Genomic DNA, 19,167 nt, shown 5'->3' on the forward strand with positions numbered 1-19,167 from the left:
GTACGGCTTTAGGGGGGAGCCCTGGGAAGCTAAAGCCAAGGACCATCCCTTACTTAACCCAGGGGCCCCGCCGGACGACTATGTTGGCCACAGCCACCTCGAGAGGATATCCCACCCCAAGCTCAGGTACCCTCAAACATCGGGTGATATGAAAGAGTTGCTTGCCACACATTACATTGAGCCCTCATGGCCTGCGAACACTCAAACTTATTTTAAAGGGCGAGACCTCATGGTGCACAATACAATTGATCTGCTTATGAGGTTGCAGCAGCAGGGCGATAAAAATACCGGGACTCTAATACCTTACTTCACAGTTGTAAGCAACACCTGACGATAACTGACATTATGCCCACATATTAATGTTTTGCTTGACCTGTCTGTTGGTGTATATGTTTAAGATTACAAAGATCTAACGATGATCTTTAGTGTTAATATTTCTCTTGTTAAGTGTAGTCAGTCCACGGGTCATCCATTACTTATGGGATATATTCTCCTTCCCAACAGGAAGTTGCAAGAGGATCACCCAAGCAGAGCTGCTATATAGCTCCTCCCCTCACATGTCATATCCAGTCATTCTCTTGCAACCCTCAACAAAGAAGGAGGTCGCGGGAGGAGTTGGAGTTTTTACTTAACTATTCTTCAATCAAAAGTTTGTTATTTTAAATGGCACCGGAGTGTGCTGTTTTTCTATCTCAGGCAGTATTTGGAAGAAGAAACTGCCTGCGTTTGTCTATGATCTTAGCAGGCGTAACTAAGATCCACTGGCTGTTCTCGACATTCTGAGGAGTGGGGTAACTTCAGAAAATGGGAATAGCATGCGGGGTCCTCCGCAAATGAGGTATGTGCAGTACATTATTTTCTGGGAATGGAATTGACTAAGAAAACACTGCTGTTACCCGTATGATGTAAGTACAGCCTTAAATGCAGTAGTAGCGACTGGTATCAGGCTGATAAGTGTATGCGCAGTCGAGTTATTTTCTAGGGACTAGAATTTGACTGAGAAAATACTGTTAATACTAAAATAATGTTTAAGCCTTATCTGCAGTGGAAGCGACTGGTAGCAGGCTTAGTGATAACTTTGCATGACATTGTAAAATGTTATTTTTAAAACGTTTACTGGCTTGTTATTCGTTTTTGTGAGGTACTTTGGTGATAAATCCTTTTGGGCATGAAATTTTTACACATGGCTAACGTAATTTTCTGCATAGAAACCATTATATCAGGGCTCCCACTGTTGTAATAGGAGTGGGAGGGACCTTGTTTTAGCGCCTTGTTGCGCAGTTAAAATTCTAGCACAGTCTTCCTGCTTCTTCCTCCTTGATCCAGGACGTCTCTAGAGAGCTCAGGGGTCTGCAAAATTCATTTTTGAGGGAGGTAATCAGTCACAGCAGATCTGTGACAGTGTGTTTGACTGTGATTAAAAGCGTTAAATCTTAATTGATATCCGTTTTGGGTATTGAGGGGTTAATCAACCTTTTGCTAATGGGTGCAATCCTCTGCTAATTAATACACTTCTTGTTAAGAATTGTTTAACTATATCTGTGTTTTTAAAAGCGCTGCAGCGTTTTTTATATTGCTTGTTAACTTATTGAAAGTGATTTCCAAGCTTGCTAGTTTCATTGCTAGTCTGTTTAAACATGTCTGATCATCATGTTCAAAAGCCAATGTGGAGCCCAATAGAACGATGTGTACCAATTGTATTGATATTGCTTTGAATAAAAGTCAATCTGTACCGATAAAGAAATTATCACCAGACAACGAGGGGGAAGTTATGCCGTCTAACTCTCCTCACGTGTCAGTACCTTCATCTCCCGCTCGGGAGATGCGTAAGATTGAGACGCCAAGTACATCTAGGCCCTTACAAATCACTTTACATGATATGGCTAATGTTATGAAAGAAGTATTATATAATATGCCCGAATTAAGAGGTAAGCGCGATAGCTCTGGGTTAAGGACAGAGCGCGCTGATGACACGAGAGCCATGTCTGATACTGCGTCTCAATTTGCAGAACATGAGGACGGTGAGCTTCATTCTGTCGGTGACGGTTCTGATCCGGGGAGACCGGATTCAGAAATTTCAAATTTTAAATTTAAGCTTGAGAACCTCTGCGTATTACTAGGGGAGGTGTTAGCGGCTCTGAATGATTGCGACACGGTGGCAATCCCAGAGAAATTGTGTAGGTTGGATAGATACTATGCGGTACCGGTGTGTACTGATGTCTTTCCTATACCAAAAAGACTTACAGAAATTATTAGTAAGGAGTGGGATAGACCCGGTGTGCCTTTTTCCCCTCCTCCGATATTTAGAAAAATGTTTCCTATAGACGCCACCACACGAGACTTATGGCAGACGGTCCCTAAGGTGGAGGGAGCAGTTTCTACTTTAGCCAAGCGTACCACTATCCCGGTGGAGGATAGCTGTGCTTTTTCAGATCCAATGGATAAAAAATTAGAGGGTTATCTTAAGAAAATGTTTGTTCAACAAGGTTTTATTTTGCAGCCTCTTGCATGCATTGCGCCTGTCACGGCTGCAGCGGCATTCTGGTTTGAGTCTCTGGAAGAGGCAATTCGCACAGCACCATTGGATGAGGCTTTGAGCAAAGTTAGAACCCTTAAACAGGCTAATGCGTTTGTTTCAGATGCCGTAGTGCATTTAACCAAACTTACGGCTAAGAATTCCGGATTCGCCATACAGGCGCGCAGGGCGCTATGGCTCAGATCCTGGTCAGCAGATGTAACTTCCAAGTCTAAACTACTTAACATTCCTTTCAAAGGGCAGACCTTATTCGGGCCCGGTTTGAAGGAAATTATTGCTGACATTACGGGAGGTAAGGGCCACGCCCTTCCTCAGGACAGGGCCAAACCAAAGGCCAAACAGTCTAATTTTCGTGCCTTTCGTAACTTCAAGGCAGGAGCAGCATCAACTTCCTCCGCTCCAAAACAGGAAGGAACTACTGCTCATTACAGACAGGGTTGGAAAGGCAACCAGTCATGGAACAAGGGCAAGCAGGCCAGAAAGCCTACTTCCGCCCCTAAGACAGCATGAAGACAGGGCCCCCTATCCGGAGACGGATCTAGTGGGGGGCAGACTTTCTCTCTTCGCCCAGGCTTGGGCAAGAGATGTGCAGGATCCCTGGACGTTGAAGATTATATCTCAGGGATACCTTCTGGATTTCAAAACTTCTCCTCCACAAGGGAGGTTCCATCTGTCAAGGTTATCAACAAACCTAGTAAAGAAAGAGGCATTTCTACAATGTGTACAAGACCTCTTAGTGATGGGAGTGATCCACCCAGTTCCGCGAACGGAACAAGGGCAAGGGTTTTACTCAAATCTGTTTGTGGTTCCCAAAAAAGAGGGAACCTTCAGACCAATCTTAGACTTAAAAATCTTAAACAAATTCCTAAAGGTTCCATCGTTCAAGATGGAAACCATTCGGACCATCCTACCCATGATCCAAGAGGGTCAATATATGACCACAGTGGACTTAAAGGATGCCTACCTTCACATACCGATTCACAAAGATCATTATCGGTACCTAAGGTTTGCCTTTCTAGACAGGCATTACCAGTTTGTAGCTCTTCCCTTCGGGTTAGCTACGGCCCCGAGAATTTTTACAAAGGTTCTGGGCTCACTTCTGGCGGTACTAAGACCACGAGGCATAGCGGTGGCTCCGTACCTAGACGACATTCTGATACAAGCGTCAAGTTTTCAAAATGCAAAGTCTCATACAGAGATAGTTCTAGCATTTCTGAGGTCGCATGGGTGGAAAGTGAACGTGGAAAAGAGTTCTCTGTTACCACTCACAAGGGTTCCTTTTCTAGGGACTCTTATAGATTCTGTAGAGATGAAGATTTACCTGACGGAGTCCAGGTTATCAAAGATTCTCAATACTTGCCGTGTCCTTCACTCCATTCCAAGCCCATCAGTAGCTCAGTGCATGGAAGTAATCGGCTTAATGGTCGCGGCAATGGACATAGTGCCATTTGCGCGCCTGCATCTCAGACCGCTGCAACTATGCATGCTAAGTCAGTGGAACGGGGATTACTCAGATCTGTCCCCTTTGCTAAATCTGGACCAGGAGACCAGAGATTCTCTTTTCTGGTGGTTGTCACGGGTTCATCTGTCCAAAGGAATGACCTTTCGCAGACCAGATTGGACGATTGTAACAACAGATGCCAGCCTACTAGGCTGGGGAGCAGTCTGGAACTCCCTGAAGGCTCAGGGATTGTGGACTCAGGAGGAGAAACTCCTCCCAATAAACATTCTAGAATTAAGAGCAATATTCAATGCTCTTCTAGCTTGGCCTCAGTTAGCAACACTGAGGTTCATCAAATTTCAGTCGGACAACATCACGACTGTGGCTTACATCAATCATCAAGGGGGAACCAGGAGTTCCCTAGCGATATTGGAAGTCTCAGAGATAATTCGCTGGGCGGAGTCTCACTCTTGCCACCTGTCAGCGATCTACATCCCAGGCGTGGAGAACTGGGAGGCGGATTTTCTAAGTCGCCAGACTTTTCATCCTGGGGAGTGGGAACTTCACCCGGAGGTATTTGCTCAACTGATTCGTCGTTGGGGCAAACCGGAACTGGATCTCATGGCATCTCGCCAGAACGCCAAGCTTCCTTGTTACGGATCCAGGTCCAGAGTCCCGGGAGCGGTGCTGGTAGATGCACTAGCAGCCCCTTGGGTTTTCAACATAGCTTATGTGTTTCCACCTTTTCCGTTGCTACCTCGACTGATTGCCAGGATCAAACAGGAGAGAGCATCGGTGATTCTGATAGGGCCTGCGTGGCCACGCAGGACCTGGTATGCAGACCTAGTGGACATGTCATCCTGTCCACCATGGTCTCTACCTCTGAGGCAGGACCTTCTAATTCAGGGTCCTTTCAACCATCCAAACCTAATTTCTCTGAGGCTGACTGCTTGGAAATTGAACGCTTGATTTTATCAAAGCGTGGGTTTTCGGATTCGGTTATTGATACACTAATACAGGCTCGGAAACCTGTTACCAGAAAAATTTACCATAAGATATGGCGTAAATATTTATATTGGTGTGAATCCAAGAGTTACTCATGGAGTAAGGTTAGGATTCCTAGGATATTGTCTTTTCTACAAGAGGGTTTAGAAAAGGGCTTATCCGCTAGTTCGTTAAAGGGACAGATTTCTGCTCTGTCTATTCTTTTACACAAGTGTCTGGCAGAGAATCCAGACGTTCAGGCCTTTTGTCAGGCTTTGGCTAGAATTAAGCCTGTGTTTAAAGCTGTTGCTCCTCCTTGGAGCTTAAACTTGGTTCTTAAAGTTCTTCAGGGTGTTCCGTTTGAACCCCTTCATTCCATTGATATTAAACTTTTATCTTGGAAAGTTCTGTTTTTGATGGCTATTTCCTCGGCTCGAAGAGTCTCTGAGTTATCTGCCTTACTTTGTGATTCCTCTTATCTGATCTTTTATTCAGACAAGGTAGTCCTGCGTACTAAACCTGGGTTTTTACCTAAGGTTGTTTCGAATAGGAATATCAATCAAGAGATTGTTGTTCCATCATTATGTCCTAATCCTTCTTCAAAGAAGGAACGTCTTTTGCATAATCTAGACGTGGTCCGTGCCCTGAAGTTCTACTTACAGGCAACCAAAGATTTTCGGCAAACTTCTTCTCTGTTTGTCGTTTACTCTGGACAGAGGAGAGGTCAAAAGGCTTCGGCTACCTCTCTCTCTTTTTGGCTTCGTAGCATAATACGTTTAGCCTATGAGACTGCTGGACAGCAGCCTCCTGAAAGAATTACAGCTCATTCCACTAGAGCTGTGGCTTCCACTTGGGCCTTTAAGAATGAGGCCTCTGTTGAACAGATTTGCAAGGCTGCAACTTGGTCTTCACTTCATACTTTTTCCAAATTTTACAAATTTGATACTTTTGCTTCTTCGGAGGCTGTTTTTGGGAAAAAGGTTCTACAGGCAGTGGTTCCTTCTGTTTAAAGTTCCTGCCTTGTCCCTCTCATCATCCGTGTACTTTAGCTTTGGTATTGGTATCCCATAAGTAATGGATGACCCGTGGACTGACTACACTTAACAAGAGAAAACATAATTTATGCTTACCTGATAAATGTATTTCTCTTGTAGTGTAGTCAGTCCACGGCCCGCCCTGTCTTTTAAGGCAGTTCTAAATTTTAATTAAACTCCAGTCATCACTGCACCCTATAGTTTCTCCTTTCTCGTCTTGTTTCGGTCGAATGACTGGATATGACATGTGAGGGGAGGAGCTATATAGCAGCTCTGCTTGGGTGATCCTCTTGCAACTTCCTGTTGGGAAGGAGAATATATCCCATAAGTAATGGATGACCCGTGGACTGACTACACTGCAAGAGAAATAAATTTATCAGGTAAGCATAAATTATGTTTTTTTGCTTGTTTATGTTAAAATTCCTATTGGTGGTCCTTTGGGCTGAGAATATCATATTTCTAAATTTTACCAGGTAGAAGGTTCTGATCATCTGAGGGAAAGGCTTTGCAGAAATTGGAATTGGGGACACAAAGAGACACAATCACATTTCCCTGCAGGTCAGATAGTGACATTTACATATTTTCAACACATACTGCCCGAATAGTGCAATTTAACTAAACCCTGACATATGTAGATTGGAGCATCCTACTCTCATGGACTTTGCCATTCACCAATATGTCAGCCCTTCATAGGAAGGGCACTTAACCAGTTAGAGCTTGTAAATGGTGTAAATAGCTTTTACTACATTTGGTCTTCTTACAGATATAACCAGTATAAATGCCTACTAGAGCTTGTGGTCAACCCACGTGGCCAGCGTACGGGGCCATGGGGAGAAACTGGCAGGCCTAGCTTCTAATACATAACTCTGGCAAATATCCATCCACATCTTTATACAGACACACATAACTCCGGGCTCAAATGTAATGTCACTCACTATCAGGAAATAAAGGGACCATAGTATACAACAGAGTTTATTTCATAATATAAGGAAGCAAGTGTCCACTATCCTGCTCCCTAACCTTTTTGTATATATCCTAGATGGGTGATTTCACTTACTATACAGGGCAAGTAACATGCTAGTATCAGACTAAGCATTTCAACATAAATCTGCATGGTGTCGCAGGGCCACATACTCACCTATCACCCCATAAAATCTATTATTTGTCCCCCAATATTTTGCAAAATGAGGGTAAAGATCTTTACCTGACAACCCATATACTATCTGCGCTCTCAGTGATTGAATCTAACAGTTTTTATAAGATTAGATATAAATGTTATGTCCCAGGCCTGTCCAGTTGCAGCCTTTGCATCTATGTATACCTAGTTTAACTGCAGTTTCATATATTATTATGATGCAATTTTCTTTTCTTTTTTTTTTTTTGTTGTTGTTGCTGTCTCTGTTTTTTCTCTTTGTATTGTTAAAAATCATATTTCTATGCATTTAATAGAGCTACACTTATAATACCCCTATGTACTTTTTTTATGTTAAAACTAAGGGCCCAAGAGAGGTCCTAAATACTGAGAATGGGGACAAAAAACTGAGGAATATTGTTCAACATCTGGAAAAAAATGTCTGCTCAGCATGATCTGTATTTTTCTTGGTTTTTATGTATGTCAATTGCATAATTGTAATGTATAGTTCCTCAATAAAAATACTTAAAATAAAAAAAAATAGGGGGGCGGAGCCAACTTCCAAAGCGGCAGGACGCGTCTCATTGAAGCTCCTGACCTTAAATTTGTTCTATTGCATGTATTAATATATCTTTCAAGCTAATTGTGCTTATTTAAGTGAAGATTTCCACAAACTCTTTTCTAGCAAGAGTCTGGAACTGATTTTCGACTGTGATCCTGACCTATGCTCTTTGGAAAGCCACGCGGTCCTACACTGGCCTAGCCTGCCGCGTGTCTGGGGCTTCCGCATAAGTCCCCCCCCAGACTCTGGGTTACAAGGTAGTTCATAACTACCACATCTGAGACTTTGCTATTCCAGCAAGAGGGAACTATCCACCCTGAAAGCTAGCATTAACACCTTCGTGACGACTAAACCCTGCTCAAATTATGGAGTCTCCAGACAAGTGGGAACGCAAGACGGTGCAGCTGCTAGAAAACCATTTTAAAAATCTGAAACTTGAGCTATCCAGTTTGTTCCTGTCTCCAAGACCTGAACATATAGCCCTATCAGCAAAAATGAGCGAGTCACTGAAGGAGCAAACTGGTAGCTCTCTGACAATAATGTCAGTGCACCAAGGAGCAGATCATGTGTCGGGAGGGGCTCTGGTGTGCGACCAGACATTTGATGCGGATCGGGGGCTGACTACACATCGCAGCGGTATTGCAGTACAATCCTTACCTGAATGCACAGAAGAAAAGGTCCCATTATGCAATTCCAGCCCCGGAGTGTCACCCGATTCCAGAAATCAGAAAAGGGACCCTACTTTACCCTCAGTTCCGGTCTTACCTATTTTGAAGTTTGTCGGCTCTGCTTATCCTGGTCGCCCTTCGCTGAGTTCCAGTGGAGTGCATGGCACTAGGTTTTGCTTTGCGCTTATGTCCAAGGGATATGTATGTGTGCACGGACTCCTGTACAGACGGGGTCTTCATAAGGAACAGTGTAATCTGGCCAGCACCCACCTGTTCCATCGACTCGGTGTGGGGTAGGGTCAGCTGCTCTTCAACAGTGGAGATGTTTCCCCTATGTACTGTGGGATCTCTCTGACTACCAACGATATCGAGTGGAGAACATTCTGGCAAGTAATAAACCTATGGAGCTAATGGAGAGCATTTTGGCAAGTAATAAACTGAGAAGCGAGTGCTAATGCTCAGGACTCGTAGCTGGACACATGTGAATGAGCTTCTATTATGGTTTAGGAATGATCCGGGTGGGAGCTAATAAACTATTAGGCTCATGAAGATTCCATATCTGAGATTCAAATAATAGTTTTTGGCCACAGTGGTATGGAGCTCACAGTTACCCACTTAGTCATTTTGCCCCCATAATTTACTTATACCTCTTAGCTTTAGCAGGTTTTTGGTGCAATTTGTTATCCACATGCTTATTTGTTTTTCTGTGAGAACTACCGGGTAATCATTGATCGCACTCATATCCTTTTTGCTGTCTGTTTTATGCAAGTCAGACCCCGTAATGACACATTATGCTATAAGAAATCACAGTTATTAGTGTAAAACCAGTTACCTACACGACTGTCTAGCTAATTTAGAACCTTTAATTTTATTGTTTGTGGCTAAGTATGTAAATATGCATTCACAATTCTATCTGTTTCATATTCATGATGACTACATGCTTGAGTTATAAATAATGGCTATAGAACCCTCACATTAATAATGTTATTGTCTGCCTTAGTACCATTATGTATTCTCTGTCACCTGCATGTCCATCATTTTAGCCATCCTACTCCCTAAGACTTAAAATGGTCACGTTAACTATTTAAACAAGACTGGATCTGGTGTGGCTTGCAGATAAAGTGTGTTGTGTTTAGAATATTTATTTTTAGAAGTCTGATTAGGCTAGCTAGATATCTTAGTTTTTTTTTGTTTTGTTTTTTATTCATGCTGTTTATGCCCAGAAGTGTTCATAGATATTCAGGCTGCATGTTGCCTACTGCCTCCCCACAACTGACTAGATTTCCATGTTTAAGTACAGCTATAAATGGTAGGACATTTAGAAGTTAGAATACAAGGGGTGGTATGTGTAATACCCTAACTTTGTTTATTTAAAGCTTCACCTTGGTTTATATACACATAAGGCATATTGTTCTACCTTATAATAGACCTCTGCTTGTCTTGTTATATGAATAGGATTTTGTGAGGAGCAGAGTTAATCCATCTTGCTCCAATGGTGCACTGTCTGCGGCCGGGACAGCCCACGACAAACAAATTCTAATATCCTATATTTTTAATAAGAGTAGACAATAGCCTGCTTATGAGACTATTTTGCAGCCCTGAATTCCAACACTCCCCAATGTTCCTAAAATTACTTTTTTTCTTGTCCTTTTTATATATATGTGGATATAGGGAAGCTTATATACTTTAGCGTAGATGAGCCAATAACTTCCCACTCACTACTTTTGAGATAGTCTGCTACCATTTTATGTATTTGTCACCCTCTCGCTGTGCTACACACACGCAAACCTCACCCTAGCTGTTTAAGTTAAGGTCAATAGATACGATGGTTCCCTCATCATTGTACTCCTCAATGTATCCATTTATTATTATTTCTTTACCAAATTTTTTCATTAATTATATCAGTTGCTATTTTTTCATATTTATTTTGGTCCAAAAGTGACCACTTCAAACGCTAATTTCCTCCACTAGAACATTTAAGTTTTTTGTAGGTCCAAGAGTGATCTATTGTGACCAGTGAGGAAACAATTTAAGGAAAATATATAAAACTGAGGTTCCAGACGTTTACCTACTATAGTTCATTATGAAGATTTCACGTGTCAAAGTTTTTTCTTTTGTTCTTTTGACATTTTTATCTTATGAATTACGGTAATCTGTTTATGATGTTTTATTTGCACAACCTCAATAAAAAAAAAAAAAAAAAAAGGGAAATCTCACTGCTAATAGATGATGGCTTATAAGAAGGTTTTTTTGATTGTGAAACTAAACATTTTCTAATTGTAGACAATCCAACCATTCCAATTTCTTCTATAAGGTACGACGAGTCCGCGGATTTATCCTTTACTTGTGGGATATTATCCTCCTGCTAACAGGAAGTGGCAAAGAGCACCACAGCAGAGCTGTCTATATAGCTCCTCCCTTAGCTCCACCCCCCAGTAATTCTCTTTGCCTACTCTAAGTACTAGGAAGGGTAAAGTGAAAGAGGTGATAAAATATTAGTTTTTTATTTCTTCAAGCAAGAGTTTTTTATTTTAAATGGTACCAGTGTGTTCTATTTACTCTCAGGCAGCAGATGGATGCAGACTTCTGCCTGGAGGCTGATGATCTTAGCATTTGTCACTAAGATCCAGAGCAGTTCTCACAGAATGGCTGAGGAGTACAAGAAACTTCAGTGTGAGGAACCCTTTCATACTATAAGCAGTGAGGTATGTTCAGTCATTTTTTTCTGGAGAGACTGTGGTATTTCAGAATTGGCTGACAGTATCCCCATGAGGGAGAGGGTAAGCAGTAATCCTAAAAGATATAGAGGGGTATTACTAAGCTTGCATAAGGGGCTAATAAAAAAAAAATGGTTGACACTGAGTTTGAATGTTTGTGGGCAAATGTTTTGTGAACTGGGAGTGCTGATAATGTTTTTGGGAACTGAAAGAGTTTATTTCAATAACGTTTTTTTGTGACTTTATTGAGGGGGGTACACTTGGCTTCGGGTTTGGGTTTTAGAACCCACATGGCTAGTTTGGAAACACTCTGGTGCGGTTCCTTTAGGCTGTAAAAACACTGCAGTTGTAATTGCAGATCAAGCAGCAAGCTCCAACTCCGGTGGGCCCTTGTGGAAGTGTTGGGCCAAATCGAAGCTTTAACTCCATTTTTCCAACCCCTGAGGGCAGGTAGGCGCCACAGCAGGGGGTGTTTTTGTCCGGATTTTGACCTATTAACGATCCGGTTTTGCACAGTAAGGGTTAACTGTTCCTTTCTTTGTGGGGCAATCTCAGCTGCATTATTTGTATATCATATAAAAAAATGAAAGGATTGTTGTATTTTAAGGCAGTTTTGAAGAACGTGTATGCTTTTTTTCTCTTAAAGGTGCATTACCGTTTTTTCAGATTGTTATTTTTTCACTAAATAAAGTGTTTTCAAGCTTGTTTGTGGTCATTACTAGCCTGTTCAACATGTCTGACATTGAGGAAAGCCAATGTTCAATGTGTTTAGAAGCCATTGTGGAACCCCCACTTAGAATGTGTCCCTCATGCACTGAAAGGTCAATAAATTGCAAAGAACATAGATTCGGTGGACGATTTTTAAGACAAATTATATTTTTTTATTTTAAACTTCAGTCACCTCTGCACCTTTTAGTTTCTCCTTTTTCTTTGTGTACCTTCGGTCAAATGACTGTGGGGTGGAGCTAAGGGAGGAGCTATATAGACAGCTCTGCTGTGGTGCTCTTTGCCACTTCCTGTTAGCAGGAGGATAATATCCCACAAGTAAAGGATGAATCCGTGGACTCGTCATACCATAGAAGAAATTAATTTATCAGGTAACCATAAATTTACTTTTTTAATCACCTCCCAAAAATATACAAAGGCTTAGATTGCATCACAGGGAGACCAATAGTGAGCGGGATTGGCTCACTAACTAAACATTTGTCCCAATGATTGGATAGAATTTTGCAACCATTGGCAGAGGGCCTATCCAGCCACCTTAAAGATACAAAACAGCTTTTGAGAGAGGTAGATAACCTAGCCTGGAGGGAGGAATATGGTTGGCTATTTATGTGCAAGCGCTCTATTCCTCCATCCCTCATAACAAGGGATTGGAGGCATTAGATTTATTTTTGAGGAGAAAAACTGATTATGATGACCCTTTCATATTGTACATTATAGAAGTGACCAGATTTTTACTCACCCACAATTGTTTCTCCTTTGAGGGGGAGTTCTACATCCAGAGATGTAGGACAGCTATGGCTTCCAAGTTTGCCCCGTCCTACGCCAACCTGTTGTATGGGTTGGTGGCACCTGTCCCACATCTATGGATGTGGATCGCCGTTCAGAGAGAATATTGTATATTATAGAAGGTTCATTGATGACCTTCTCATAATTTGAAAAGTCAATAAAACTAGTGCTACCGAATTGGTAAATGTATTAAATATGAATAATGTGGGCATCAGATTCACTTTTGAATTTGATTACACACTATCTAGATGTGAGCTTGAAAGGCACAATAGAAAAAGGGATACAGTCAGAAGTATATATTAAACCCATAACTGGAAATTCCCTCCTCCATGCAGCCAGCAGTCACCCCAAAAAAGTTTTCAGTTCAGTGGCAAAAGGGCAATACATTAGACTAAAGCGGAATTGCTCAATAACCATGTAAAAACATTAACAAACAAATTAAAAGAAAGGGGATATCTAAACAGAACTCTTAGTATAGCATTTGATGAAGTTCTAAACATCAATAGGTCAGATTTACTCAAAGGACAAACACACTATCAGACTAAAACAGATAAAAGGATCACTTTTGTCACTATATATAGTAACCAATACCACTAAATATGTGGGATAATTAGAAAACATCTAACATTATTACAAGCAGATGATAGGCTGGTTGAAACAGTCACAAAAAGATGCAGATCTTCTTTTAAGAAAGGGGTATCACTGTCTAAATAGCTGATTAGCAAATAACATTTAATGAATGACAATTACAAAAAGGTGATTTTTTCCTAGAAATATTGAACCAATGGTGACTGAGAAGCATAATGAATGATTTTGAGTCCCTCTGAGTCTTAAATCCGGATTTAAAACCCCAACTTAGACTTCAATTTTGAAGCAATGTAGGAATAAGTCAGTCCAATGTTCATAAATCAACTATCATATTATATGTTTATATCTTTTTGTAATCTATCATTATTCCTGGAATTTCATATTCACAAATCGAAGACTAGAAGTTTCAAATGATTGGCAGCATAAATAGCACAAACATAAATATATAAAATTAAAGCACAATTAAATGTTGATTAAATATACAGCATAGTTTGCAAGTATAGATGCAATGCAATTGAATAATCAACTTTGTGCATCAGATAAATGCCAGGAATACTGATTGGACAAGGTGTAGTGAGCAATAGAGAAAACCCTAATCTTGATGTCCAATAGGAGAGGTGTGTCACCTGGTGTGACCAATAGAAAGTATATATAGACACACACACACAGTTGTATGCAAAAGTTTAGGCACCCATGACAATTTTCATTTATAAATACTTGGGTGTTTGGATCAGCAATTTCATTTTGATTTATCAGATAACTGAAGGACACAGTAATATTTCAGTAGTGAAATGAGGTTTATTGGTTTAACAGAAAATGTGCAATATGCATCAAAACGAAATTAGACAGGTGCATAAATTTGGGCACCCTTGTCATTTTGTTGATTTGAATACCTGTAACTACATAACACTGATTAATTGGAACACACAATTGGTTTGGTGAGCCCATTAAGCCTTGAACTTCATAGACAGGTGCATCCAATCATGAGAAAAGGTATTTAAGGTGGCCAATTGCAAGATGTTGTTCTCTTTGACTCTCCTCTGAAGAGTGGCAACATGGGGGCCTCAAAAAAACTCTCAAATGACCTGAAAACAAAGATTGTTCAACATTATGGTTTAGGGGAAGGCTACAAAAAGCTATTGCAGAGATTTAAGCTGTCAGTGTCCACTGTGAGGAACATAGTGAGGAAATGGAAAACCACAGGCACAGTTCTTGTTAAGGCCAGAAGTGGCAGGCTAAGTAAAATATTGGAGAGGTTGAAGTTACGCCGGGCTGGATATTTTAACAAGACAACGACCCAAAACACTGATCAAAATCTACTCTGGCATTTATGCAGAGGAACAAGTACAATGTTCTGGAATACACAAAGTCACTAATGTCTGACTCAAGATAGGGGGCGCTATAAAAGTCTGATGCAATGTGTGCATATATCGATATATCTATGTATAAATAAATGGTAGCGATATACCTGTAACAACAAACCTGTATATATATATGTAATGTTTTAGTTTGATACTACCTATAAAAACAGATTTAAATGACAGTCATATTATAAATGTACATATACAAAAATGATCATGAGTCTCTTGGTGTAATCTTGCACTTATATCGGAAAGTCCACCTGATATGACTCAGATAATATCGATATTTGATAGAAGGCTGCTCTCTCCTCACAAATAGATGTCATGAAATATAGAAAGATATAAGAAACAAGAGAGGTGCATGTGTGTACCAGTAACACAATGGAAATAACCCAGATAAGACCCTAATCAGGGTATTCACATTTGTGAGGAGCACTCAGACAGTTCTATTAGAAGCAGGCTGGATATTTTGCAGCAACCCAGCTCACTGTTCAGTCTTGGAAAACAGGAACAAAGGATCCCAATATCTGGATAGGCAAAGGATACAGAAGGGGCACATGTGTGTGCCAGTAGTATAATATGGTATTTATAATATATAAACCCTACTCAGGGTACTCACATTTGAGAGGAGCACTCAGACAGTGCTATTAAGAACAGGCTGGGTAGTTGGCAGCAACCCAGCTTACTGGTCACCTTGATAGGCCAAAGCTCTGGAACACAGGAATACAGGACCCTAATAGTGGACTGCAGCTGTGGAAGGATAGCAATCTCTGCGGCAAAGGACTCCATTAGCTTTATGCAACGCATTACTCAGCGTGTCAAAATGCTGTTTCATCAGGCCATCCCAGTCCCCAGACCTGAATATCATTGAAAATCTGTGGGGTGATTTGAAGTGGGCTGCCCATGCTCGGCAACCATCAAACCTAACTAAACTGGAGATGTTTTGCAAGGAGGAATGGTCCAAAATGCCTTCATCCAGAATCCAGACACTCATTAAAGGCTATAGGAAGTGTCTAGAGGCTGTTATTTCTGCTAAAGGAGGCTCTACTAAATATTGATGCAGTATTTCTGTGTGAGGTTTGGTTTAAAGGAATACAACTGCAGATTTATTTAAGAGTGGTATCTCTTTAAATTACAGGTTGTATCACTATTTGCTTAGATAAATACTATAATAAGTAAATATCATAGTATAGGGATTAGAATATTATTTATATATATATATATATTTGAGTTCTCAATCATTGAGAGTCTACAATAGCAGATGCATTTAAATAAAAGTTCTGTTGAGTTCATGTATGATTCTCTGATTAACACCATAGGAGAGCTGTATAGAAAGTAATCACTGCAAAGCATATGTGATAGCAAATAGTCTGAATATGACATGTGATAATAACTGTTTCAGCAAGTAAGAACAACTATGAGCAGACATAAGTTGAAATGAACTTGAAGTAAGGTAAGTAAAAACAAACAGGTTGTGCTGGAGTGGGAGGAGCCAAGATCCGATTTCAGTTATAAATAAAGTATTACATAAACAGAGCAAGGTATCAAAACAGTCAATATGATTCATGTAATTCCTTGAAATACAGACTTAGCAGAAGTAAATTGTACTAGAGTGTCATGAGATGCAGGACATATGCAGGACACAGCAATGATGGTACAACTCTATTTTATTACAGAGCATAGCAATTCACATCTAGTCAGGTTGATTGTACTAAACTAACTGCGACACAGTCACCGGACCTAAGCCCCGCCCCCAAACTAGTGACATCACATCCTGCTCTCATCACATCTTCCCCTTTTTCAAAGGCAAAGCATACATTTGCATATAACAAATAACAAGGTATACGAACAGAGTATACAACAACATTTTTTTTTTAGAACATTATATGAACAAATAGGTTAGAAAACATAAACAAATAAATTACATCCTGACTTGGACATCGGGGTAGACTACCCTAGTCCACAGTGACCATGGGATTATTCTGCCCATCCTTCCGGTCACTGTTCTAGCTAAAATCAGTCCCTATATCGGGCCGGAAGTTTCACCACTCTTCCGCTTGATGTAACTTTGCATGAACTGTCCTCTGATACAGAAGGTGGTGAATTAGAGTCTGCTGGAGGCAAAGACATATCCCCGCTGTGATCTTGCTGAGGGGAAGGCACCTCTCTTAGAACAGGGGATCCCACCGGCAGTGGTACTGAGGCATCCAGTTCCAAACTCTCAGGTACAGGCTGAAGATGTCTTCGGTTACTGCGTGTAACCGTCCCTCCCTCAGTAAGGACTGTATAAGACCTTGGTTCTGGAGAGCGGCCAACTACCGTAGCAGGCGTCTTCCATTTCTTCTCATCGTCCAGTTTAATTCTGACACTTTGGCCCGCTTTCAGTTCCTGTAAGGGCCTGACAGAATGTCTCCTGTCGTAGAAGAAACGATAACCCTTTTGGCCTCTTCATCCCTCCTAAGGACTTCGTCCAGAGGAACAGGGCCAGGCGGCTTGAAGACACCCACTGAGGGTAAAGTGGTGCGAATCTGGCGTCCTAGCATCAGCTGTGCCGGGCTAAACCCGGTGGCTTGAATGGGCGTCGCCCTGTATGACAAGAGGGCTAGGTACGGCTCAGATTGCTTTAGAATGAATTTTGTTGTTTGAACTGCCCTTTCAGCCATTCCGTTGGCCTGCGGATAATGTGGACTTGACGTGGAATGTACAAAATCATACTCCCTGCTGAAAGCACTGAACTCTGTAGAAGCAAACTGCATACCATTATCACTCACTAGCTCCATTGGAATGCCCCAGCGGGCGAACAAGCTCTTCAGGCGAATGATAACGGCCTGACTTGTGATATCATTCAGGGGTGCAATCTCCAAATACCTGGAATAGTAGTCGATCACAACAAGGAACTTTTTCCTGTGCAGTTCGCACAAATCAGCAGCTATTTTCTGCCACGGCCCCGCAGGCAGCGGAGTAGACATCAAGGGCTTCCTTCTCTGAGTAGGCCGGCGTTCCCGGCAAAAGGCACATTTAGACACGTGATTTGCAATGTCGGAGCTGATCCCAGGCCACCACACAGCTGTAGCTGCCCTTTCTCTGCACTTTGTAATGCCTAAGTGGCCATCGTGAATCCTGTTTAACATCTCCTTCCTCATGCTGACAGGAATTACAATGTGGTCTTGGAACAGCACCAACCCCTCCAGCTCCGTGAGCTGTGACCTCTCTGGCTGGTAAGCATTTAAAGACATCCAGGCTGCCCGGCTCTCGGGCCAGCCTTCTTTTATGTACTTTATAACCTCTTGCAGATCTGTGTCCAAGTATGTCTCTTTCTTTATCTCTTCCAGTTTCCTTGAAGAAATGGACTTAGAGGCCAGAACTGAATCAACATACACTTTCACATCCGATTCTGTGGAGGATTCTTCAGCAGCAGCCAGCGGCAGCCTGGATAGTGTATCCGCCACAACCAGTTGTTTCCCCGGCACATGCACTGCCTGAACATTGAACCTGAGCAGTCTCATTAAAAGTATCTGGCATCTCAAGGGTGTTTTGTCAATGTAATAAGAGTTGATTAGAGGCACTAGCGGTTTGTGGTCAGTTTCCAGATTAAATTTCTCCAAACCCACTAGATAGCGCTGGAAGCGCTCACAGGCCCAAACTGCAGCCAGGCACTCTTTCTCAATTTGAGCGTATTTTGACTCTGCAGCCGTTAGTGTGCGGGAACAGTAGGCGATAGGCTGTAGTTTATTTCCGTTCAGCTGCAGGAGTGCAGCCCCCAACCCATAAATGCTTGCATCGGCACTAACCACAGTTTTTTTTGAAGGGTCGTAGAACCCCAGCACTGGGGCAGACCCCAGCAGGGACTTGGCATGCAGAAAAGCTTTTTCTTGTGAAGGTCCCCAGACCCAGGCAACATCTTTCTTAAGCAACTCTGTGATAGGGTGTAAAACTGTTGATAAATCTGGAAGAAACTTGCCCACGTAATTTACAAGGCCCAATATCTGTCTCAGCTCATGTACATCAGAAGGGCTTTTCATCTGTTCAATAGCACAAATTTTCTCGGGGTCTGGCTTGATGCCATCCCCGTTGATGATATGCCCAAAGTAGCATAATTCAGTTTTCCTAAAATGACATTTTTCTTTATTCAGCTTCAGCCCAGACTCTTTGATAGCCTGTAGCACACAACTTAAACGCTGATCATGCTCCTCCACTGTAGACCCATACACTAGAATGTCGTCCATGACGACCGCTGTGCCCACGTGGTCACTCAGGAGAGAACTCATTTCCCTTTGGAAGATTTCAGGAGCGGAGGATATCCCAAAGGGGAGTCTACAGAAGCAGAACCGACCTACCGGTGTGATAAAGGTAGTCAGTTTGCGGCACTTTGGATCCAGGGGGATCTGCCAAAAGCCGCTAGAAGCGTCTAATGTGGAAAAGAACTTCGCCCCAGCCAACTTTGGAGCTATATCTTCTAATGTCGGCAGCACAAATCTCTCTCTCTTCACTGCCTCATTCAACCTTTTCAGGTCCACACAGATGCGCACCTTTCCGTTTTTCTTTGCAACTGGAACAATGGGGGCACACCAATCGGTCGCTTCAACAACCTCTTCAATAACCCCCATAGACTTCATGCGCATAAGCTCTTTC

This window comes from Bombina bombina, chromosome 5 (genome assembly GCF_027579735.1).
Source record: "Bombina bombina isolate aBomBom1 chromosome 5, aBomBom1.pri, whole genome shotgun sequence".
Lineage (NCBI taxonomy): Eukaryota > Metazoa > Chordata > Amphibia > Anura > Bombinatoridae > Bombina > Bombina bombina.